Raw genomic sequence first — 24,866 nt, 5'->3', positions numbered from 1 at the left:
TGGTGACCTAGCAGAATGGCCCTGCTGTCTCTTTACATGAGCATGTATGTGTACTCCTTCCCTCTTCCCTTGTTCATCATTTATTCATCCATGAAAATGACTTATTGATGTAGGTCGCTTTTCTAGAACGATAGTTTTACAAATGTTTAAGCAAATAAGCATTTGTACTCCAACTGGCAGAAGAGGTGAACAAAAGACACAAAATGTACCACAGAGAGCTAGCTGGATTGGGAAAGAAAGATAAACACACACATACACACCACCACCGCCACCACCACCACCCAGCATCTCTTCTCCTGTCTCCATCCTAATCTGCTCGTTTGCATTTTCGGAGCTCACATTTTCAATGCCCTTTAGGACTCTAGATTATCTCGTGATTGTTTTGGTCCCTCTTACCTTGAAGGTGAAGCAAGGTTTGTTTACTGTTTTTCAAACATGGCAAGCACATGGTGTGGTGCAAGAGGTGCCCTTCAGGTAGCCTTTCTGGCCCTGATGTTGTAATTTTCCCAAAATGAGCGGTTGGGTTGCAGGCGGCCAAAGAATTCGCTGATTTGCAAACTGCCTAAGTGGCTTGCTTTCCGCCCAGGATTACCAGTCCGTTTAACATCTGCCTAAGGGATTGATCTATTTAAGAAAATCAAAACCAAGTCTTGAAATGGACAAGGATTTTCCATATACCAGTTTTGGGGGGTGGGGGGAGACGCCTGGTCAATAGGAGCATGGGGAGGAGTGCCCTTTGGAGGCCTGATTCCTACCCTGAGAAACCCCTAGTTCCAAGTGAAAGGGCTGTACTGAGCGAGTGAGCGGTAACCCTGGAGACCCAGAGAGATGATGGCAAAGCACAGTAAGGTAGTAAGCAGCGGAGAACTGGTGGTGGCAGGGCTCGTGGTGAGAACCACGAGATCTGCAGCCATCAGCAGTGGGCGAGCTGATCCACAGAGCAGGTGGCGGCGGTGAGCAGAGTTGGTCTACGGAGTACAACCCGGCACCGCGGGGCAACTTGTTGCCAACAGAGCTAGGCAACTCACGAAGGGGGATACAGCTGCGCTCCAGGCCCATGCGGGAGGATGCCCAAGCAGAGGGGGGCCTGAGCTGGCCTGCTTTGGGTCGTGCCAGATGTTCCAGCTGTGCTGAGAGCTATAGCCCTGAAGCTGAGAGGGCCAGTTCGGATGGGAACCAACAAGAGGCCTGTCCTGAGGCTTGAGCAGGCGCTGTAACAGAAGTTGCCCACAGAACACTTTTGCTTTGAGAGCTGTCTCATGCCAATCGGACCCTGGCACTGGCCCAAGTTGTCCCAAAGCTGCTGGTGGAGAACTGGACCCGTAAGCACAGGGTGTCCGATCCAACAAAAGTCATGATGCACTTCACCTGAGCTAACAACATGCCTGCTGAGAGAGCGAGCGAGCTGCTGATGGGGTGCTCACCCAGTAACACACAGAAAGAAACTGGGTAAATTGGGATGGATAAGCAGGTCTCTTTATAGACACAAGCAGGTTCCTCTCCTATGAAGCTAAATAGAGGGGCTGGCTCACCTCAGATCTACTCCTGTTGTTCACTGTTTGCTTTCTGTAAGTAAGCTGGTCCGCCTCTTTACTGTTATTTTCCTTTAATAAAGTAATAATGGCCCGCCACTGCTAACACTTCAGAAAAGGTTTTTGTGTATGCAACCCAATGGGATCAGACAGTGTAGCCCTTACCTCTAGCGATCTCCTGAGAGCTCGGGACTTAGAGTGCCGCCTCTGTGGGTACACATCAGCTGGCATCTGCACACAGTCCAATTGGCAGGCCTGCTCAAATGGAATCCTAATTTCTGAGAGTGACAGATTCAGATGAAACCAGTCTTCCAGTTGACCAATCCGTTTTTATTGAACACCTACTATTTGTCAGGCACTATATTTGGAAGCGGGAGCAAATATTGACAGAAACGCAATTCTATAACTCAGTGATCAAAAATAGTCCGTGTCAGGTTACACTGGTCTCATCTGGAGAAAGGTGTTGAGAAGAAGATGGTACTCACTCATGGAACTCACTTTCTGAAGACACGGAGGCGGGACGGATCCCTGATATAATCTTTAGGCCTTAAGTCTTAGACCAAACCTCTCACCTGAAATCTTCCTACAACCCCAAAATGCCAGCTGCTGCGGAGTAGATCCCGACTCTTAGCAACCCCACTTTACAAAACCAAACCACAGTTTAGCCTAACTCGTGGAGACTGTGTGCCTTGAGCATTGTGCTCCTTGAAGATCGCTCTGTATGGGATTCAATTAAGCAGGAACAACTTGGAAGATGAGGTAGGAAACGTAGGGGCCAGTGGGGTTTGTTCACGAAGAGGAACAACTAGGAAAAGGGAGGCCAGAACGGTTGCCCAACTCAAAGAATGGAATTAGCACAACTAAATTTTATAGACAACTCGTTGCCTTGGGCTTGCAAGGGTAGGTCCAACTACGGTGCTACTCGTGCTCGAGTTCATACATGGCTGGGTCTATTCCGAACAAAGTGAGCCTAAAACGTGTCTCTGCAATCAGACACCTTCTCGCAGGGATGCACTTGTCCTAGTCTCATTAGGGGGCCTTCACAAACAAAATGGCCAATGAGAACAGTGCCTTCGGAGGGCCTCTGCGGGGCCAGTTAAAGTCAAAGTAGAGAGATGAGTTCAGAAGGCTAAGGCAACTGTTTGTGGGGCTTTCAGTGGGGCAATCTGGATCATTTTTCTTGAAGGACACAGGATGATGATGGGGAGTTATTAGGATGAAGATTTAAGAAAATTGAACACTGCATTGGTAAGAAAAAGGTCAGGGAAAGGGTGCCGAGAAATTGTTGCCATCAAGACAATGTACCAGCTCCTTCTTTGAGGGTACCAAAGGCTGTCTGGGGGTCATGTCACTGGGAACCTTTACTCCATCCTTTCGGCAGTCCTGAGCTTACCCCTTGAGACAGCATTTTGTTCCCCACTCTCAAAGAACATTTAAAATTAACATGATCTGGGTTCCTGTGAATTAGGTGAGGGTTATAGAGCAAATCATAGTTTTCTAGTCAACATTTCATGTACATTCAACTCATCCATTGCGATGGCTTCATGGACCATCAGATTGCCCACTTCCCCCTTGTTGCCTGTTTCCATTCCTCCTCCTTTCCCAACCCTCTGAACTTTATCCTTTGGGAAATGCTGCCCTTTTTACCTTACATGGTTGATGATTCTCACACAGAAATGAGTTCAGTTCCAGACCCGAGGGGCATGTCTTGCATCTGACCAGTAAGCCTGGTCTCCTTTATGATTTTGAGTTCTGGTCCATACTTTTCTCCCAGTCAATCCTGGACCTTCTAATATAATCCTTATAAGAGCAGTTAGTAGTGGTGACTGGGCACCATCCAGTTCTTCTCGCCTCGGGGTTGTGGAGACAGACATTTGTATGGTTCATTAATCCTTTGGACTCATTGTCTCCATGTGTCTCTTTATTTTCATCCCTCTTCTTCCCTCGGGATGGTGAAAGACCAATAGTTGCACTTCAGGTGGCTGCTCACAAGCATCTAGGACCCCAATTGCTACTCATTTCAGTACGATGTAGTACATTGTCTTTGTGAACTATGCTATGCCAATTTGCCTTGATGATCCCGTAAATGAGGATCCTGATGCCCCAGGCCCAGCGAATCATTTCCTCAGGGTATGTGATCACGTCTAAGACAGTTTCATAACTTTGTCCTCTGTATGCGCCACCCATATTCATGAACATATTTGCAGCAAAAGTACACACACGTATACAAATATCCTCTGTCAAACCTACATCTATTCGTGGGGATACTCCCACACGCCCCTTTCCACCTGTTCAACCTGCATGTCTATCTAAGCATCTACGTGTAGATCACCAGTACTGCAGGATTGTGTATAGAACAGCATTTTTCTCTGCTCTCTTTCACTCCAATAAACTTCCTAGTGTCTTCCCCAGCCTCCATCACATTTTCCTAACCTCCCTCTTATTTCGTATTGCCTTTCCCTCCACCCAAGTTAATACTTGCCTACTCTCTAGCCCATGACATTCTCTCCCTCCACCCACCCACCCCCACCCTGCAAAACTGCCATTTTTGATGCAGTGTAAACCAGAGTCCAGAATGCTTTGGGGAAGGGTTGGAGAGATGGAAACACTGCCTTCCGAAGTGTATAGCCCGAGATCGTGGACATGGCAAGAAATGAGAACTTCACCTTTGGGTCTATATTTTGGTTTAATAAAACTTTCTCTGATTTTGTATCAATAATTTTGGATTTTCCCTCACATCTTCTTAACAAGAGCAAAAATAAAATGAATTGTGCACATTGTTAGAGCTTGGAGTTGAGGCCACTGGCTGGCCAATGAACTCACAAGTGTAGGTAGTGTGCTACATGATGGGAAGGTTTTCACTAACACCACAGGGGCTCTGACCCAATGAGTGGACTTTGATAGTAATCCTTGCTATAAGTAAAAAAAAAAAATTAAAATTTTTTAAATAAAATGAATTATACCTGAATGTTAGTGTATCATTTAGGAATTGTGTTCAGTTTTTTTGAAACATTTTATTAGAGACTCATACAACTCTTATCACAATCCACACATATACATACATCAATTGTATAAAGCACATCCATACATTCTTTGCCCTAATCATTTTCAAAGCATTTGCTCTCCACTTAAGCCCTTTGCATCAGGTCCTCTTTTTTTTCCCCTCCCTCCCCGCTCCCCCCTCCCTCATGAGCCCTTGATAATTTCTAGATTATTATTTTGTCATATCTTGCCCTATCCGGCGTCTCCCTTCACCCCCTTTTCTGTTGTCCGTCCCCCAGGGAGGAGGTCACATGTAGATCCTTGTAATGGTTCCCCCTGAATTGTGTTCAGTTATGAGTGACATAAACTAAAAAGAAATGGCTTTTAAAAAAATGGGAGAGGTTTTCTTGTTTTGTTTTATTTTTTTTCCTTTGTCATCGAATCAGCTCCAAACCATATCGGTCGGCCTTATGAACAACAGAATGAAACGCTGTCCTGTGCCATCCTCACAATTGTTCCTGTGTTTGACCTCATTGTTGCCACTGTGTCAGTCCATCTCAGCAAGGTTCTTTCTCCCCTGTGCTGCCTCTCTACTTTACCTAGCATAATATCCTTCTCTGGGGACTGGTCTCTCCTGATAATGTGTCCAAAGGGTGTGAGACAAAGTCATGCCATCCTCACATCTAAGGAGCATTCTCACTTTGCTTGGTCCAAGACAGATCTGTTTGTTCCTTGGAAGTTCATAGGCTATGAAATATTCTGCATCAACACCATAACAGCTTGAGTTAGATGCACCTTAGTCTTCAAAGCGATAATTTTGCTCATTATGAAAAACATGACACAACTCACTGCTATCAAGTCAATTCTGACTCATAGCAACCCTGCTGGGCATGGTAGACCTGCTCCCTGGGGTTTCTGAGGCTGTAATTCTTCACAGAAACAGATAGCCTCATTTTTGTCTCCAGAAGCAGCTAGTGGGTTTGAACCACTGACCTTGAACAGCCTAAGCAGTAACCCACTATCCCACCAGGGTTGCTTCTTTGCTCAATAAACAAAAACCAGACTCACTACCATCGAGTCAATTCTGACTCAGTGACCCTGAGTAGATCTGCTCCTTTGGGCTTCTGGAACTATGTCTTTATGGGAGCAGAAAGCCTTATGTGTCTCCCCCAGACTGACTGAAGAATTCAAACTGCTGACTCCATGGTTCAGCAACCCAACTTACAACCCACTACACCACTAGGGCTCCCAAGCGAGCTTGTTGTGGTGTTGTTAGGTGTCAGCAAGTTGGTTCTGACTCATAGCAACCCTATATAGAAAAGAATGAAATACTGCCTGGTCCTACTCCACCCTCACAAGTGTTATGTTTGAGCCCATTGTGTCAAGCCATCTTGTCAAGGGCCTTCCTCTTTTTTGCTCACTCTCTACTTTACCACCCTGTGTCTGTCAGTTGGTCATACTGGGGGGGCTTGTGTGTGGCTGTGAGGCTGGAAGCTGTGTCACTGGTATTTCAAATGCAAGGAGGGTCACCCAGAGTGAACAGGTCTCAGCTGAGCTTCCAGACTAAGAACAGACTACGAAGAAGGAATAGGCTGTCTGCCTCTGAGAAATTAGCCCCTGAAAATCTTATGAAGAAAGGTCTATGAAGACTCTAGCTGGGAGAAAGATGAGGCATCCTAGTCCTGTAAAAAGTTACAGTCTCAGAAACCAACAGGGGCAGTTCTACTCTGTCCTATGGGGTCACTATGAGACAGAATCAACTTGATGGCAGTCAGAGTGTGCTAATCTCCAGTTATTCAACCGATCACTAATCTGGGAGTTGCTGTGAAGGGATTCCGAAGATGTTATTAAAGTCCCTATTCAGTGCCATTCAAGCAAAGGAAATTATATCCTGGATAGTATGGGAGAGTGTGGGATAGAACCCAATTTAATCAGATCCTTAAAGGCAGAGGCAAGGCCTCCTTGACAGAAAAGAGACTGTGTCATTGACAAATGCTTACAGTCTACAGTCATGAAGTTCTAATCCACTTGTGATTCTCCTGTCCTATGGATTTCAGACTTGCTTAGCCAGTCCCCATGCACAAAACAAGAAAATACACATTTGTTTGTTTAGTTTTCGTTTCCAGTTGAACCCTGAATGATACACAAATCTTAAGAACAACATTCAAAAGGACAAACTATTTCCAAGTAACTTAACTACAGCCCAGAAAAAACCGCAAGACAACTTAGAGAAATACAAGTATGTTCAGCACCTGACAAGATAAAATTCACAATTCCTGGTGTCCAATAAAAGGTTATGTATTAAGTTTGACCCAAAGAGGGTGTCTGTGGTCTCTCAGATGTGACATGAGGAAGAAACTCATGCGGGGAAACCAGAAAACAGAATTTTGGCACTCACAGGTCTCAGAGAGAAAACTATATCACGCCTGGATGCAGGGCCACACAGAAAATTGGTCTCAGAGACGAGGTAACAAGCAGCTGGAATTGTAGACAAGGGCTTACATACTGCAAGCAGAGTAGGGTCTTGGGGAGTTAGCATAGCCCCTGGATAACCCTTTAGGGCATGGCCAGGAGGGGCAAGAAGTGGTCACCCCCATGGGAAGACTGGATGACAGGACCGGAATGGCCATGAAACTAGGTGCAAAACGCCCTCCCTGCCATCAAGTCGACTGCGACTCAGAGTGATCCTACAGGAGAGGCTAGAACTGTCCCCGTGGGTTTCAGAGACTAATTCTTTGTGACACTAGAAAGCCTCATCTTTCTCTCTCAGAGTGGTCGCTGGTTTTGAGTGGCTGACCTCATAATTAGCAGCCCGACACCGTAAACCACTATACGACAAGGACTCCTTTCAAGGGCAAGGTGGAGGAATTGATGCAAGCCACGGCAGCGAGTTATGTAGCAGCAAGTTCGCCTTAATGGAAAATTACCAGGCATGCAAAAAATGGTGAAAATATGGCTTACACTGAGGGGGAAAACTCAGTCGACTGATCTAATGCTCAGATTGGAATTCACCTACAATAACGTTAGAGCAGTGATGACAAGTGTATGCTACAGGTTTTAAAAAGTAAATCGCTATGTGGAAGCCACAGGTATGGCCTGAACCGTATCCCTCAAAAAGATACACTGAAGTCCTAATCCGTATGAATGTAACCTTGTTGGGGAAAATCAGGATAATATTTTGTCTTTGTCTTCAAGTTCACAGATGTTTATTTCTGCAATGTCTAATCAGTTGTTAATCCTATGCAGAGCATTCTGAGCAGGTGCTGTCTGTTAATCCTCCCCCCTGGCGTGTTTCTTTGCAGGTGGTATCAGTCCAGTAAATGGTATGATAGGGGAGGAGAGCAGATCCTAATCTCTTTTGAGTGGTGTCTTAGAATGAGAAAGACACACACCAGGGGAGGACTGACAATCGAAGCAGCAGATGCATATATAAAGAGAAGGAAATAAAGAAAAGCCCAGAATGGCCCGCAGTCAGTGAAAGCTCGGAGAAAGAGTGGACCCACCTCAAAGCCCTCAGAAGGAGGATTCAACATGGCTGAGACCGTGAATCCTGATTTCCAACCTCACAGTGTTTTCCAAGGTGGACAATACTGCCCCCTGGGGGCCGCTGGACTAATGGCGAGGGCGGCCGGAGGCGGGGACGACCACTGTAAACGTAATTAGTTAGCTACACTTGATCCTGGATACTATTGTACACAAGTTTTCTCTGTCTTTTAAAAATCAGTTTTATTAGCATATAATTCACATCCTATAGTTACCGTAAATAGCTCAATCATATTAAGAAGAGTCGTACAACCATCCCCTCAATCAACTGTACATTTTGTTCTTTCTTGTACTCATTGTTATAAACTCATTTCCTCACCAACCTCCCCTGCCTTACCCTCAAGAAACCATTAATCCAATTACCGTCTCTATAAATTCCCCTATCCTGGATTTCACATATAGAAAAACCTACCCAAAACAACAATGCCAAAGATAAAACCAAGAAACACCTCAATCAAAAGGAAAGCAGAAAATATTAAAAATTAGACCTGCTGGCTGCCAGCTCCTTTGCCCGCCCTGTCCGTGTCCTCCCCACCCTCCCAACGAGGCTCTGGGTCCTCACCCGGCCTGCTGCCGCCACTCGCTGCTGCGCCTTAGGCGCTTTGGCCCAGAACAACGCCACAGCAGCCGTGCTGGGGACTTCGGGGAGCCCCTGTCGCTTATCCTGAGCCTCCTGGCCCTGCGTGATATTGCTTATAGCCCTGGAGGAGCCGCTGACCAGAGCCACATGGAGACCAGAGCCCATGTGAAATTCGTTTACCTCGGACCCACCTGAGCAGCTGCCCGACTGCTTGCAGGGTTGCGGCGTGGCGATCATCCCAGCGGGAGTCCCAAGGAAACCAGGATGACGGGGCCTGTCCGACACCAAGGCCACATCATCGCGGCCACCCTGGCGGCTGCCTGTGGCCAGCCTCGCCCCGCAGCCACAATCAGCATCCTGGCCAGTCCGGCCAACTCCACCATCCTCCTCACCGTGGAAGTGTTCAAGAGGCACGGCGTGTACAACCTCGAGAGAATCTTCGGGCGTGACCCCCCTGGACGTCCACTATTTCTGTGGCGGAGTTGAAGGGTTTGGATCCTGCTTGAGGCAACGTCCCTGCCTTTGGTGGCCTTGAAGGGGAGGCCATCATTCCCTGACCTGCCAATGTACGCCCCAAGCGGTCTTCTCCCAGGACCAGCTGAAAGCCCTCACGGGGCACATCCAGGAGGCCCGCAGCCGGGAGCTGGTCAAGGCGAAAGGCAGGCAGGCTCCACCTACACGGGCGCCTGCTTCGTCTAATCCATCGTGGACGCGTTAAGTGGAAAGGAGGGAGGGAGTCATCTAGTGCTCCTTTGGGAAGTCCGAGAATAAGAAACAAGAATAAGAAAACGGGCAGGAGAACTTGGGCATTGGCAAGGTGTCCTCCCTGGGACGGAAGATGGTCGCCGAGACCACCCGGGAGCCGAAAGCTTCCAGCATGAAGCGGGAAGGGTTTGAGAAGAACAGGAAGAAGTCGGTCGAGAGAACACGGTTCCCTTCATTTATTAAGGCATCGTGTCACTGTAAAGTATTTCAGAGATCTTTGCTTGTCTTTCTGATTCTCCCTGATGTTTATTGTATGATCTTTACCATCCCTTCCAAATTGACGCATTAATAAAAGCCATCTTTGATTTTCTTTTTCAAAAAAACTAAACGTACACATATTCAGAACTAGAACAACTTTGAAATGGGTTAAGAGGGAGAACCAATGATAAGATGTTACACTCTAGCCTAACCGCATCTGCCGTAGTCCACCTTCCAGTGCCCTCTGCATCACAGCAAGGCTATTGATGCCCTGGGCCTCTGGTCAGAGGGGAGGCACCAGAGGCATAATCCACGTGTGAAATGTCCCCTTCATTTTTTATTGTAAAGGAAACAACTTTAAAACGGGTCAAAAGGGAGATGGAATGATAAGGTGTTGCCTTGTAACCTAACGGCATCTGCCATGACCCACTTTGCAGTGCTCTCTGTCTCCTAGCAAGGCTATCACGTCCCTGGACTCTGGTCAGAGGGGATCCACTGGAGGCTTCCTCCAGGTGGGGACCCTAAAGTGGATTTTGAGTTGTCACTGCCACCCAGCACCTTCTGCCTACCAGGTGTTAGAGTGGAAGTTCTAATGCGATTCCTTCCTTTGGATTTGAATTTTATTTTGTTTTTCTTGTTTATTTATTTAGTTTTTACATTTTATTAGGGGCTCATGCAACTCTTATCACAATCCATACATCTACATACATCAATTGTATAAAGCACATCCGTACATTCTTTGCCCTAATCATTTTCAAAGCATTTGCTCTCCACTTAAGCCCTTTGCATCAGGTCCTCTTTTTTTTCCCCTCCCTCCCCATTCCCCCTTCCCTCATGAGCCCTTGATAATTTATAGATTGTTATTTTGTCATATCTTGCCCTATCCTGAGTCTCCCTTCCCCCCTTCTCTGCTGTCCGTCTCTCAGGGAGGAGGTCACATGTGGATCCTTGTAATCGGTTCCCCCTTTCGGATTTGAATTTTCTATTTGTTTGTTTTATCAGAAAAGACCATGGTAAGCCCAATAAGTTTGGAGAGCTATGGCCCAGAGCTGTGAGAAAATGCATCTCTGTCCTTTAGCATAATCGACTTTATGGTGTTTTCTTATGATAGCTGTGATGGTTAGGGATTTTGTCAACTAGACATTACCAGGTAAGGACAAGGGTGGGGCCCAAGCTGTCAATTGAGTCGCAGCCTGATGATTCCTCCCTGGTGTCATAAGCCTTTTTGGACAAAAGTGGGAGACACTGGGAATTCTCGCTCGCTCACCCTCGCTGTCTTTCTCTCTCTGCCACTTTTCCTTCCTCCCCACTAGTACTTCACTGGGACTCTGTGTCTGCCTCCAGGGGCTAGCCCTTGTGGGCCACCATACCCTGAGAGCTGTCGGCACCCTGCCATGCTTCTACCAATTTTGCATGCATGTGATTCTGTACTCTGGCCTGTGATCTTCCTGGTTCTGTGTCTTATTCTTGTGGGGTTATTGCTCTGCAGCTACGTGAGTCTGAAGAGGGCCCCAGCTAGTAGTGGACCTAGGACTTGAGTTGAACTGGGCTGGGCAACCTTCTTGATATAAAGTTGATTCTTGATATAAAGTTCTTTCTTGTACACAGATGAGTTGCACTGGTTTGTTTCTCTAAACAACCCAGCCTAACGCAGCAGCCCTAACAAACTTAGGCAAACACCCAAATCAAACGTCTAAAGGTGAAAACCACACTGAGATAGAATTAACAGCAAATTAGACATGGCAGAAATAAAATCTGTGAACTTGAAGGCATACAAAAAGAAATCCAGGATTGGAAACAGCATGCACAGGGAGGAAATGGGATGAGTGATGATACAGTGAGGGATTGCAATGAGTAAATTGAGACCAAAAAATATATGATTTTTTAATGTAAAATTGATTATCAGAGGAATGACCTAGAGGTTGGAAGTGGTGGGTGAGAGAAAAAGGAAGAGAAAAAGAAAAATCAACAAAAACTGAGCCTGCTGAGGCTGTGGGGAGAAAGAGACAAGAGAGAGATATAATAGAGGTGAACATGCTCCTTGACTGTGGGGCTGAAGGGGTTTAAACCTTGTCCCAAGGTAGTGGCAAGCTGTGGTGGCTGTGTTGAGATAAAGATCTTGGTCCCTCTGAAGGAGCTGGCTCCAGCTGAGACTGTGGCAGGTCTAAGGTTGAACCCCACCAGCCCCCACCGTGGTAAGCCAGAAGCGGACAGGTCCTCAAAACCTGGTGGATCTGTCCCTTCTTATCTTTGTGGTGCTTCTCTTTTGACCTGGCACTGTGGAATTTCTCTCTTAGTGACTCTCCTGGGCTGATTTCTGCAGAGTCGCTCAGGTATGAGTTACTCAGTTACCATCTTGCCAGGAGTCCTAATTGTTCTTTCTGTGAGAAATTTAACTCCATAAATTATAAGTTTTCTTTTTAAAATGAACTTGCTTTGTTTAGACACATGTAATAACCTATTTTGAGTGGTAAAAATTTTGATTATCTGCTCTGTAAGCCTTTACATAATTCACAATAACAAGTTAAGATAATAATAATAGTAAATGGATGGGTAGTGGGGGTTTGGATGTGTTATTAAAGAAAAGCCTTGAAGGAGAAAGAAAAGAAGGAAGGAAGGAATTGTTCAAAATAAAAACCCTTCTAAAAATTGCTCTTTAACGAATAGAGCATCACTGAATTATAGAGCAGGTTCATGTGGCCTGAAAGGGGGTCTCTGAAAGGGAGGAAAGGGGAAGGTACAGGAATGAAAGAAGAAGAAAATATGACAGGAAATTTTCCCAGATTTGATGAAAAATTGTACACCCCCAATTTAAAAAGGGTCATTGAATCCAAAGCACCAAAAATATGAAGAAAATGACACCAACCAACATCACAATCGAATTGCTCAAAAATAGTGGTCAAGGGAAGGCCTTAAAAGCAGCCAATAATAAAAGGCACGTTACATGAAGTCCCGAGGAAGAGATGAGAATGATGCTCTGTCTCTTGTCTTAAGCAATATGCACGAGAAGACAATGGGCCGTCATCTTGAAAGTACAAAAAGAAAGGGGAAAAAATAACACAAAGTCAACCTAAAACTCTGCAGCAGAAATCTATTCTGAAAGAATCAAGAAAACCATACTTTTTCCAGACATACAAAATGTGAAAATTCAAGAGACCCTCACTATAAGAAATGTGAAATGAAAGTCTTCAGGCAGAAGGAAAATTGTTGGGAGCCGATAGCCAATGAAATCAGCAAGAAATATCTCACTGCCATTAAGTTGATTCCAACTCATGGAGACAGACAGGACAGAGTAGACAGACATGCCCCTGTGGTTTTCCAAGACTGTAACTCTTCACAGGAGTAGAAAGTTTCATTTTTTTCTCTCTTGGAGTGGCTAGTGGTTTCGAACTGCTGACCTTACAGTTAACAGCCTAAGGTATAACACTAGGGCTCCCCAAAAGAAATATAGACCTGGATGAACAATCTGGAGGAGAAAACAATGGGACCGACAGTTCCGGGGGGACATGGGAGAGGGGGAGGTGAGGGGAAAGGAAGTGGTGATAACAAACCCAGGGACAAGGGAACAACAAGTGATCCAAATTGGTGGTGAGGAGGGTGTGGGAGGCCTGGTAGGGCATGATCAAGGGTAATGTAACAAAAAGGACTGAGCATGATAGTGGGACAGGAGGAAAGTCAAGGGAAATAGAGGAAAGAGCTGGGAGGCAAAGGGCATTTATAGAGGTCTAGATAAAGACATGCATATATACAAATATATTTATATATGAGGATGGGAAAATAGATCTATGTGCATATATTTATAGGTTTAGTATTAAGGTAGCAGAAGGACATTGGGCTTCCACTCAAGTACTCCCTCAATGCAAGAATACTTTCTTCTATTAAACTGGCATTCTATGATGCTCACCATCCTGACATAACCGCTGGAGATAAAGTGGGTGAATAAGCAAATGTGGTGAAGAAAGCTGATGGTGCCTGGCTATCAAAAGATATAGCGTCTGGGGTCTTAAAGGCTTGAAGATAAACAAGCGATCATCTAGCTCAGAAGCAACAAAGCCCACATGGAAGAAACACATCAGCCTGTGTGTGTCAACGGGATCAGGGATCAGGCATCATCAGAACAAAAAATCTTACCATAATGAATGAGGGGGGGAGTGCGGAATGGAGACCCAAAGCCCATTTGTAGGCCACTGGACATCTCCTGGCAGCGAGGTCTCAGGGAGGAGACGAGCCAGTCAGGGTGCGATGTAGCAACGATGAAAAATACAATTTACCTTTAGTTCCTAAATGCTTCCTCCCCTGCCCCCCACCCCACTACCATGATCCCATTTCTACCTTGCAAATCTGGCTAAACCAGAGGATGGACACTGGTACAGATAGGAACCAGAAACACAAGGAATCCAGGGAGGATGATCCCTTCAGGACCAGTGGTGTGAGTGGCGATACTGGGAACGTAGAGGGAGGGTGGGTTGGAAAGGGGGACCTGATTACAAGGATCTACATGTGACCTCCTCCCTGGGGGATGGATAACAGAAAAGTGGGTGAAGGAAGACATCGAACAAGGTAAGATATGACAAAATAGTAATTTATAAATTATCAAGAGTTCGTGAGGGAGGGAGGGGAAAAATGAGGACCTGATGCCAGGGGCTTAAGTGGAGAGCCAGATGTTTTGAGAATGATGAGGGCGATGAATGTGCAAATGTACTTTGCACAATTGATGTGTGTATGGATTGTGATAAGAGTTGTATGAGCCCCTAATAAAACTATTGGGGGCAAAAAGAAATATAGACCTACCAATTCCTTGGAAAGGAACTCATTGAAGCTAGCCCACTCTCCAGAGGGGGTGCTAGCTACACATATTACTTGTAATTCTTTTATTAAAAAGACTTTTCTCTTCAAAGTACTTATCTAGTCAACAATTTGGAGCCCTGGTAGCATAGTGGGTGACTAGTTGGGCTACTACCCTCAAGGTCAGCAGTTGGAAACCACCAGCCGCTCTGAGGGAGAAAGATGAGATTTTCTACTCCCGTAAACAGTGACAGTCTCAGAAACCCATAGGGGCAGTTCTGCCCTGCCCTGTAGGGAAGGTAGGAGTCAGAATTAACTCAATGGCTTGGAGTTTGGTTTTCTTATTTGGAGTTTGTCAACAATTTATTTCTATCAGTATAGCCTCTTGCGTATTTATTTTATGCCTTAGGTTATAACCTAATCCCACTTAAAATTGTTGTTAAAATTCTTCCAGCATTGGTCATTGGGACCCCTTTCAGATAATTTCCTGGGCCACTTTGGCATAAGTCCATCCTATTGTCTTTGAACATTGCCTTACTTCTTGATACTAAAAATGCTCTCCTTCTGGGCTTTATAAACAACCACTCTCTCTAAGGATTCCTGGTTCCCATGGATGTCAGATAATGCTGAGGTGCTTGTCGCTGCTGTGTCCCATTGCTCTCTCAGGGGACAAAGCTAGGTAACATCTGTCTGCACAGGTATACCTCATTTGCTGGTGCTTTGCTTTAGTGCATCTCATAGATGTTGTGGGTTGGTTTGTTTGTTTTTGACATTGGTGGGTTTTTTTCTTTGTTTGTTTTGTTTTGTTTCTGACAAACTGAAGGTTCGTGGCACCCTGAACTAAGTAAGTCTGCTGGTGCCATTTTTCCAAGGGCATGTGTTCATTTTGAGTCTGTGCCATCTTTTGGTGGTTCTCACCCTATTTTGAACCTTTTCAGGATGCTACGCTACACGTAATGGGTTATAAGACAGTGTGAACAAAACTTGTGTATGCATTTGGAAGCCTCCCTCCAAAAGTTCAGGTGATTTCCTTTATTGTCATATTCACTTTATTGTGGTGGCCTGGAATTGAATCTACAATTTCCTCTCAGGTCTGCCTGTATACTAGTGTGTAGACATGCCGTATATCAATAATAGTTTCTGTCTCTATTCATCCACATATATATTAAGCTAACCATAATTTCCACCTGAGGCCTCTGCGTCTAGCCCAGTATCAGAGTTCATTGTCAGTGTCAGAATATCAGTCTTCCTTTCTTGAATCTCTCCAACCTTCATCTCGGACAGAAGCTTGGCAATGCCACCCACCATCCACTGACTGGCTTACCTGTTCCACACCAGCCTACATGTAAAGTGATTTGATGTCCACACATAACACTTTTCACAAGTGTTTAGAGCAGATTTATTCATAGTCATTCGCAACTGAAAGCCACCAAGATCTCCTGCAGCTGGTAATGACCCAACTGATACATCCATACCATGAAACCCTACTCAGCAATATAAAGGAAGGAGCTGTTGCTTCCTGAGTAAGCATAGATGAATCATAAATGATTTTACTAAGTGAAAGAAGCCAGAAAAAAGTGATTCCAAAAGCATAATATTCTTAAAAATTAACAAACTGACATCAAAGAACAAAAAATCATATCATTGGCTACACACCTCCATGACATGATCGCTGAGGACAAACGGGTGCATTAAGCAAATGTGGCAAAGAAAGCTGATGGTGCCCGGCTATCAAAAGAGATAGTGTCTGGGGTCTTAAAGGCTTGAAGGTGAACAAGCGGCCATCTAGCTCAGAAGCAACAAAGCCCACATGGAAGAAGCACACCAGCCTGTGTGATCACGAGGTGTCAAAGGGATCAGATATAAGGCATCATCAAAAAAAAAAATCTTACCATAGTGACTGAAGGGGGAAGTGCAGAGTGGAGACCCAAAGCCCATTTGTCGGCCACTAGAGATCCCCTCACAAAGGGGTCTAGGGGGGGAGATGAGTCAGTCAGGGTGTAATGTAGCACCGATGAAGAATACAGCTTTCCCCCAGTTCCTAAATGCTTCCCCCCCACCCAACTACCATGATATGAATTCTACCTTACAAGACTGGATAGAGCAGAGGTTGTACACTGGTGCATATAGGAGCTGGAGGCACAGGGAATCCAGGGTGGATGACACCTTCAGGACCAGGGGTGTGAGGGGCGATACTGGGAGAGTAGAGGTGAGTGGGTTGGAAAGGGGGAACCGATTACAAGGATCTACATGTGACCTCCTCCCTGGGGGACGGACAAAAGAAAAGGGGGTGAAGAGAGACGCCAGATAGGGCAAGATATGACAAAATAATAATTTATAAATTATCAAGGGCTCATGAGGGAGGGGGGGAGCAGGGAGGGAGGGGAAAAAAGAGGACCTGATGCAAAGGGCTTAAGTGGAGAGCAAATGCTTTGAGAATGATTAGGGCAAAGAATGTACAGATGTGCTTTATACAATTGATGTATGTATATGTATGGATTGTGATAAGAGTTGTATGAGCAAAAAAAAAAAAAAAAGAGTTGTATGAGCCCCTAATAAAATGTGTAAAAAATAAGTAAATAAAATGAAATGTAGATCAGCAACCAAAAAAAATTAGCAAACTGGGCTGCATCAATAATAAAAATTCTTGCTTTCTGAAAGACACTCTTAAGAAAACGAGATGTTTGGTCGAGAGCAACATGTAACCCACTACCCAAATTCACTGCCATTGAGTCCATGCTGACTCATAGTAAAACTGCCCTGTGGGTTTCTGAGACTAACACTTTGTAAGACTCGAAAGTTCTATCTTACTCCCGAGGTGCTTTTGAACTGCTAACTTTGCAGATCGCAGGCCAATGTCTAACTACTGTACCACCAGGGCTGCTTTCATTCAGTATTAAGCCACACACACATGCACGCACGCACGCACACCCATGCCAAGCCTGTTGTTGACTTGTTGATGCCAACTCATAGTGAGTCTATCGGATAGAGTAGAAGCACTTCTTCATAGACTCTCTGAGGCTGTAATCTTTATGGAAACAGATTGTCGCCTCTCTTTCCCGAGGAGTAGCTCATGGGTTTGAACCACCAGCGTTTTACTTAGTAGTGGAGCACGTTACCATTAGCCATTAGGAAAATGCAAATTAAGAGCACAATGAGCTACAACTATACAATTATGGGAATGGGGAACAATCAGAAACGATATTGACAATACCTCATGCTGACCAGGATTTGGAGCAGCTAGAACTTCCATATACTGCTGATTGGGATGCAAACTGGTACAGTCATGCTGAAAAACAGACATGTTTTTCTTAATAAAATTAAACATACACTTATCCTATGATTCAGAAATCCCACGCCTAGGTATTTACCCTATAGCAATGAGAACTTACATTCACCCAGAAATCTGTACCTGAATGTTCGTAGCAGCTTTAGAACTGCCAAATACTGGAAACAACCCAAATGTCCCTCAACTGATGAATGGATAAACAGATGTTGATAAACAATGGCATTCTCCTGAGCAATAAAATGGACGGAAACTATCGACACATGCAGCACCATGGATGAATCCTGAAGGCATTATTCCTGAGGGCAAGAAGCCATTCTCAAAGTGCTACAAATTGTATATCTAGCCATATAACATTTCTAAAAGACAAACTATAGAGGCATACCAAAACACTTAAACTAAACTCACTGCCATCAAGTGAATTCCAGCACAATAGCCACCCTATAAGACAGGGTAGAACTGCCCCTGTGGGTTTCCGAGTCTGTAAAGTGTTACAGGAGTAGAAAAAAAATCTCCCCCCTTCCCTGCAGAGGAGCAGGTAGTTTTGAACTGCTGACCTTGTGGTTAGGAGTTCAATGGGCAATGGTTACTGGGCATCAGATGCTGGGGGGCGGGTGAGGAGCTGCTAAAGCAAATGTCAACAAACATTTTCTGTAAAGTCAACAAACATTTTCTGTATAGAGTAAATGTTTCCGATTCTTGTGGTCCACATATGGTCTCTTTCACATATTCTTTGTTTTGAATTGTTTGTATTTTTCTTTTACAACCCTTTAAAAAGAAAAAAAAAATGAATGAAAAAAAGAATGACTTCGTTCTTGGGCCCTAAGAAGAGAGGCCACTGGATTTGTCTCAGCTACCGTCGGCCAACTCGGTTCTAATGAGACAGCATAAGGGAGGTGTGAGAAATGATGCCATGAGTCTGTATTCAGGTTCTGGTGGTTGTTATACAAATCTACACAAGCGTGTGTAAGTTGTTCACACACACACCCAGAAGCCTCGATAATGCTGAGCATTGAAAAAACAAAAGCAAACCAGTTTCAGTTCATCTCTGTCGCAGAAAGATCAAAGACGGCCTTCTCCCTAAGATAAAGAGATCAAGAAATATTTGGAAAAGCCATGCCTTCTATCAATTCTAGTTATAAAATTGTTTGCTACAGTAATTGCCTTGGTAGTTAAAATATCAGCCTTGTGCGAGTGAGATCATGAATTCAGTTGTAATTTAATAGGTTATGATGATGACAATGGCTTCTTTGAGGACAGGCAAGGCACGTGTTCGTTATTCACTGCTACAAAGAACGATAAATGCATTTATCACTTACAATCATGTCCAGTTTATTAGCTGAGCAGTGGACATCTACGCGCCAAACAGTATGTGAGTATTAGCCTTTAAAAAGCAATCTAATCTGTATTGTTTTCAAATAAGGCGCCCTTGTGTCAGAATTTATCATATGTCTTCGAGAGAACATGTCCTTTCTTAGGTCTTCTAAACTATAAATGAGAATCTGGCCATTGCCTGGACGCGCGGACTGAGAGTGCCACTGCGTCGTCGCAGTACCCCATTCCCGAGCCTGGGTGACCAGCGAAGAACACCAGCGAGCTGTGTTTTAATCGTCTAGAGAATTGGCTTCTGTGGCGCTTACAAAATGCTTTGTTCAAAATAGTTTTTTGAAGAAAATAAGAGTTGTGATTCTCGCTAAGGAGCCGGGTGGCGCTGGCGGGTAAACGTCGGAGTGCTGAACTCAAATTCTGCGGTTCAAACTCATTAGCCGCTTGGGCGGAGAAGAATGAGGCTCTCTGGCCCTAGAAAGATTGCCAAAGCCTGTTGGGTTCAGTTTGTTCGTGATTCTCACTATTGTGGGGAGGTGTGCCTGCGGGTCAAGGTGTTTTGGGCAACAATATATTCTAATCCCAGGCTCACTGCCCTGGTGATCCCTATGAAGAAGAGTATTGAACCTTTTAGCTAAACTGTGAGTGAGGAATATCCAGCCCGCAGGCCAGGTAAGGCCAGTGTAATCATCAGTCCCAGCTAACTTCACACGCCTCACCAAAGAGAAGTTGTTCCAACCTCACATTAGGGGTGAGTTCATCAAATGTTTGACCGGTGTGGCCCCCGAAGACAGTTAAAAATATCCAAATGACCCTTGGCAGAAAACCGGCTCCCAGGCCCTGATGCTAAGCAGGCCTTAAAATGAGGTTTTTCAAGTATATACTTCAAGGAAACACGAAACTGATCAGAATAAATCGTTCCTTATCTTTTACTCTGTATTAGCAAAAAAGATCTTAAAAAATAAATAATAAGGATAAAGCATGAAACACGAAAGTACAATGCAGGCTTTCTACCCTCCTAAAGATGTATTATAGCCCTGGGAACACACAAGGGCAGCTCTACTCTGTTAGACTACAAGACATTGAGCTTTGGGGATATAAGATGACTTATTGATACTACTTTTGTCCACTATTTCCATAAAAATATGATCTCATGCAGATAGGAATTTCTCCCTGTTTTGCTTTCTATTCCCAGTGTTTAGAATTAGCCATAGCACACAGTAGGTACACAATAAAAAAAGTTTACATCAGTGTTTGCCAAAGTGGCTGATGTCACCCGCCTGGATGGCACTGGGACAATTCAGAGGTGGGGGAGGGGGGAGGGGTGCAAAAGCAGATACCTATGCTGGATCCTGGATTGTGTAGAATTATTTTTTATCAGTACAAATTTTTTTAATTGCCAGGAGGGCACTAACTTGTTTGTTTGTTTCTGGGAAGGGGGCAGTAGCCAAATAAGTTTGGGAACTCGTGATTCGAATGAATGCTATTGCCCTCTCTAATTAAGTATGTTTCAGCCCGCAACTCTTGATTGGATATTACGCTTCAAGGATGGTAGGTAATACAGGACCCCTCAGGAACAATAATGCGAGTAGTGATACCATGAAGATAGGGGGAGGTGAGGAGAGAAAGGGGGGACCTCTCTCAATGATTGGCTTATTAACACAATTTCACCCTGCCCCCACAAACAACAGAAACATGGGTGACGGGAGACAGGGGAAGTTGTAAGATGTGAAAATAATAATAATTTATAATTTATCAAGGGTTCATGAGGGAGGGAGTGGGGGAAGGGAGGAAAAAAATGAGGAGCTGATTTAAAAGAAAAAAACGAGGAGCTGATACCAAGGACTCAAGTAGAAAGAAAATGTTTTGAAAAGGAATGATGGCAACATATGTACAAATGTGCTTGACGCAATGGATGGATGGATTGTGATAAGAGCTGTAAGAGCCCCCAATAAAATGATTTCTTTAAAAAAAGGATGGTAATGCTGGTCACTGGGCAAATACTTTCTAGAAGCACAGCTTTCCATCAGAGCAGTTTCTCCATATCAATAGGTTATTGTTATTGTTAGTAGGCTCCCTTGCCAGTCCTACCCCACCTTCAGGATCCTTGGTATGCATCCTGCTATTGTGTCCTCCATTTCAATATCAATAGGTTTAATTAACCATTTCAATGTCAATAGGCCTAACTTTAAATAAAAATACTGTCAGATCCCCATTCTACTTATTTTTTTGTAATTATATATTGTGAACTATTTCTTTTTATAAAAAATCATTTCATTGGGGCTCACACAACTCTTATCACAATCCATACACACATCAATTGTGTAAAGCACACTTATACATTGGTTGCCCTCATCATCCTCAAAATTCACCTTCCACTTGGGTTCCTAGAATGAGCTCCTTGTTTTCCTTTTTTCCCTCCCCCTCCCTCCCCGCTTCCCCCTCCCTCATGAACCCTTAATAATTTATAAATTATTATTTTATCTTACATTCTACGTATTTATAGGAGTTTTGAAGGTGAGCTTCTCGGTCTTCTTTGGATTCGTTTTGTTTTATTAGGCTTTTTGGGGTACCTAACAGACTTCCTAAATTTTATTGAACAAAACTTACATCTCTCATGATAGATTTCTTGGATCTGAAGTCTTTATTCATACAGTAAAGAACCAATCGTTCTGTTTCATATCACTAAGAAATAGATCATCATATTTGTTGGTGAGGTGAACTTTCCCAACGAATTTCTCCTATGCCCGTTTCTGATTTTAGGAGAAGATCATCTGTGCTATAATGTCAGTATCCTGTTTTATTTCCATTATATTTTTCATAAAGCAAAAAACAAAAACCCAGATCTTGCCTGTAAAAAGTTAGATAGATGTCTTCTCTTATTAATTTAGTATCATATTTACAGCTGGGGGATGGTGAACAAAAAAGGTTTTAACTGAAGAGTAACATGGTTAACAATGGCAGGTGGTTCCATCCCCTTAGAGTTTACAGAATTAAAATTTACCAGGTAGACATGTAATAAATAAAAATGACACTTGGAAAAAGTCCTTTGAAAGCAGGCCTTAGAGGATGGCTCACCTGTGTAGGCTTTTTCTTTTTTTTCTTTTGTCTCTATGCAATTCTTTTGTGATCTTGTTCCATTCTTACTTACTTTCTCTTTAGCCCCTTCCCTAAAAACAAATTCGAGAGACTGTTGACTATCCAGGCAACTCTTAATCTTTACCTTAGCCCCTGTATCAACACCTTTGCAATTTTGAATTGGCTTATAAGAAATTGTTTTTTCTTAGATATGATTTTTAGGCAGTTTTATTCCTCAAGCTCTGCTTACTATTTAAAAAAAACAAAAACCTCACTGCCATGAAGTCGATTTCAATTTTTAGTGACCCTGTTCCTCAAGAGCTGCTTACTATTAAAACAAAACAAAAGCCCCCACCTCACTGCCATGAAGTTAATTCCGATTTATAGTGACCCTGTAGACGCAAACCAAACTCCTTGCCACGGAGTGGAAGCTGGCTCAGTTACCTCCCTGTGGGCTTCTGAAACTGTGTTTACAAGAGTAGAAATCCCAGTTTTTCTCCTGCAGAGCAGCGGGTGGTTGTGAACTACTGACCATGCGGATCGGATCACAGCCCAATATGTAACCTCTACACCCACCAGGGCCCCTCAGTGACCCCGTAGGACAGGGTAGAATTGCCCGATGGGTTTCTGAGACTTTAACTCTTTACAGGAGTTGAAAGCCTCATCTGTCTCCTAAAGAGCAGCTGGTAGTTTTGAACTGCTGACTTTGTGCTTAGCAGTCCAACACATAACCACGAAGTCACTAGGGCTCCTTAAGTTCCTCTTAATTGACAACACGGACAAACGGCTTTGACAGAGTGAAGAAGGAAGAAGAGATGGCTTCTGGAGTAACTGTCAGTGTTCGTCAAATCTCGGACAATTACTAGATGATATTTAATGAGATACTTACCCATTAGTTTTCTGTTGGATTCTCAAATTATTTAAACATAATCACTCTGCAATGTAGTTTAAATGTTTCTGACTAAGACCTTTCATTAATCTTTCCATGATCAAGAACATGATAAGAACAACTGTGAGGATGGCACAGGAATGGGCGGTTTTTCATTCTGTTGTGTCTAGGGCCCTTAAGAGTTGGAACTGCCCAATGGCGCTGAAACAGCAACAATGAGCAAGGGATATGCTTAAAGCATTTAAATGTGGAATATTGCTAGCTCGTTGGAAAAAATTTTTGAAACCAGATTGATTTAAAACTTAAGATTTACTTGTTGAATGGCAACTATTTTGATAACATATATTTACTAAAATATTTTTTCACTAATATATATTTACTAAAAAATGTTTTTAAACTATTTTCCTCCCCAGAGGCCTGGTGTCAAAGTGGGTTACACGTTGCATTGCTAACCACAAAGTCAGCAGTTTGAAACCAGCAGGCTCACCATGGGAGACAGATGAGACTGTCTACTCCTGTAAAGAGTTATGTTCTTGGAAACTCACAGCGGCAGTTCTCCCCTACCCTATATGACTGCTATGAGTCAGACTCGACTTGATGGCAGTGAGACTTTTTGTTTGTTTGTTTATGATTCTTTATTATCATGATTTTGTTTATTTGTCATGACTTTCAAGTGGATGTCCAATAAAAATATGTGGGGAAACAGCAAATGTATGTTTCCTTGTATGACTGCTAAGTAAACTATAAAGACAAGAGAAATATACATTCCCTACTTATTTTCTTTTTCAAAAAGTCTTTTTATTGGGGACTCTTACAGTTCTTATAACATTCCATACATCATTTGTATCAAGCATATTTGTACATGTTGCCATCATCATTTTCTAAACATTTACTTTCTAGTTGAGCCCTTGATATCAGTTCCTCTTCGCCCCCCTCCCACTCTCGTGACCCCTTGATAAATCATAAAGTATTATTTTCGTATCTTGAAACATCCACTGTCTCCCTTCACCCACATTTGTTGTTCATTCTCCTGGTGGGGAGGGGGTTATGCGTCAATCCTTTCTGTCTGTATTCCATACTTATTTGCATGAACTTTCACTATTCGCCATAATTGCTTTTTTGTTTATCTTGTTCTATTCAAGATAAAAAAGCTTTTCGTTTAGTTTTTAGATTATTCACCATCTTTGTATAAGTTATTCTCAGTTAATTAATTTGATTTATACTTGCACACATGGATCCCATTACATTACTGTTCCCTTGGTTGGTTTTTGTTTTGTTTTAAGAATTAACATGAAAAAAAGAGTTAAAAAGCATGATTCAAAGCACATGGGGATTTCAAAACAAAAGGACATATTCATGGAGAAGTTTTAAATGCTGAAAGATGGCTGAAATTAAATTCTTGAGTTAAGAATAATGTGTAAGAGGAGGATTTGAAATATCCCAGAAGATCAACACTTTACTTTTTTAAAAATAAAAATTCCCTGTCTTAGTTATTGAGAAATCTAATCATCTAGAACTCCAGATTTTTGAATATTGATCTTTTACATTGACGCTATATAGTTAACCTTCTTTTTTTATTTTTATTTTAAATTTAATAAATCTTTCTTTAAATAAATCTTTTTATTGAGGCTGTTAACCTTCTTATAAATCATCTTATCAAATAATCAAAGATAGAGTTCTCTGGCTTAAAAGTACCACCTGGAACTTCTAGGTTATTTTTATTGGTTTCAAGCTTGTTAGACTTTATTGAGTAACCATTTGTACTTGAATCATGAGCATTTGCTTATTTAATTGCTTTATTGGTAGTTTGGAGCCAAATCTACTTCAGAATCTCATCTGGGAACAGAAAATTCACTATAATAATAGGTTTCATTATTTCACTGTGATAAAAATTTCAAACAT

General features: G+C 43.3%; 1 long non-coding RNA gene, 1 other non-coding gene and 1 pseudogene across 4 annotated transcripts in view; all 3 read left to right on the top strand.

Annotated features, from left to right (window-relative positions):
* Window positions 1-24,866, top strand: part of LOC142433914 (uncharacterized) — a 144,437-nt gene that overhangs the window by 97,031 nt on the left and 22,540 nt on the right. The window contains exon 4 of one of the 3 annotated variants that reach the window (XR_012781092.1): window positions 23,378-23,518. The exons of the other annotated variants lie outside the window; for them this stretch is intronic. This is a non-coding gene — a long non-coding RNA (uncharacterized LOC142433914). Of the gene's footprint in view, window positions 1-23,377; window positions 23,519-24,866 lie in introns of those variants that run through there. 3 annotated transcript variants of the gene reach the window in all.
* LOC142435292 (small nucleolar RNA SNORA62/SNORA6 family) lies at window positions 4,302-4,453 on the top strand. Its single transcript, XR_012781375.1, has one exon. It is a non-coding gene; the product is annotated as a small nucleolar RNA SNORA62/SNORA6 family (small nucleolar RNA).
* On the top strand, window positions 8,046-9,909 carry LOC142434669 (malate dehydrogenase, mitochondrial pseudogene; annotated as a pseudogene).

Source organism: Tenrec ecaudatus, chromosome X, assembly GCF_050624435.1.
Source record: "Tenrec ecaudatus isolate mTenEca1 chromosome X, mTenEca1.hap1, whole genome shotgun sequence".
NCBI classification, from domain to species: domain Eukaryota; kingdom Metazoa; phylum Chordata; class Mammalia; order Afrosoricida; family Tenrecidae; genus Tenrec; species Tenrec ecaudatus.
Note: the sequence above shows the minus strand (reverse complement) of the source record. Positions and strands in the feature narration are given on the sequence as shown.